Source organism: Mus pahari, chromosome 2, assembly GCF_900095145.1.
Source record: "Mus pahari chromosome 2, PAHARI_EIJ_v1.1, whole genome shotgun sequence".
NCBI classification, from domain to species: domain Eukaryota; kingdom Metazoa; phylum Chordata; class Mammalia; order Rodentia; family Muridae; genus Mus; species Mus pahari.
Genome location: NC_034591.1, coordinates 72380507 through 72381591, shown reverse-complemented (window position 1 = coordinate 72381591; position 1085 = coordinate 72380507).

Here is a 1085-nt window from a genome sequence, read left to right as displayed (position 1 = left end):
TGCTGAGCTGGTCCCCAAGCTGTGCAAAAAAAAAAAAAAAAAAAAAAAAAAAAAAGAAAAGAAGGATGAGATCACAGAAGACATGAAGCAAAAAAAAAAATCTCTGGGGCCTTGCCATTTACTTCCTGAGCCCCGCGAGTCCATCTTCTCACCGCCTCTGCAAAGGAAACGCAAAGTTTTCACTCTTTTAAACAGAAAGCATCCTGTGGCTAGAGTGATCTGCCTCTCCACAGCAACGCTCACACAGATGCAATACCTCTAGCCAGGAGAGGATGATGTGCTAGTGATACCCTAATAACTCTCTGCTGGATGGCTTTGCTACAAAACTCTTTGGCCAATGCCTCCTTATGCTCTCCGCAAGCCACCATCTTGTGAACCCCATGGGGGACAGGACTAGGGCTACAAATGGTGCTTGTGTTTGTCACCCAAGGAGCCTGAGCAAGCCCACTTAACTTCTGGAAGAGCCCAGAGCTGGGCCACTGTCATTGGATGATGCTGTAGGCTTTTTTTTTTTTTTTTTTTTTTTTTTTTTTTATTTTCTTTACTTACATTTCAAATGTTTTCTCCTTTCCAGGTCTCCCCTTCGGAAACCCCCTATTCCACCCCCCTCCACCTGCCTCTATGAAGGTGCTCCCTGACTTTAAGGACAGCCTTTAGAGGAAGACAGAAACTAAAAAAGTGTGGGCCGACCTGTTAACTCTTGTCTTCTGGAATAAATTTAAATACCATGCTTCACACCTTCAACATGGGCTTAAATACACACACACACACACACACACACACACTTGGTTTTTCGAGACCTTTCCCCCCACCAAGTGTCCCCTATTTCTCAAAAGCAAAATTTCACTTAAGGCATGTGAACCTGAATTTATTTTAGCAACTAATTAAAATAATTTAAAAGTTTAATTCTAGATGAGAGCAATTCAAGTAACTGAGCTATAGAAGCAAATCTGTGGACCTGCCCTTCTGAAGCTGGACAAGAAATAAAGGCTTGGTGGAGGGGTGGGGTGGGTGAAGGGGTGAGGGCTTCCTGCCTTGAACCTGCTCAAGTCTCTCCTGTACGCATGTGCTCGGACTAGGTTTCT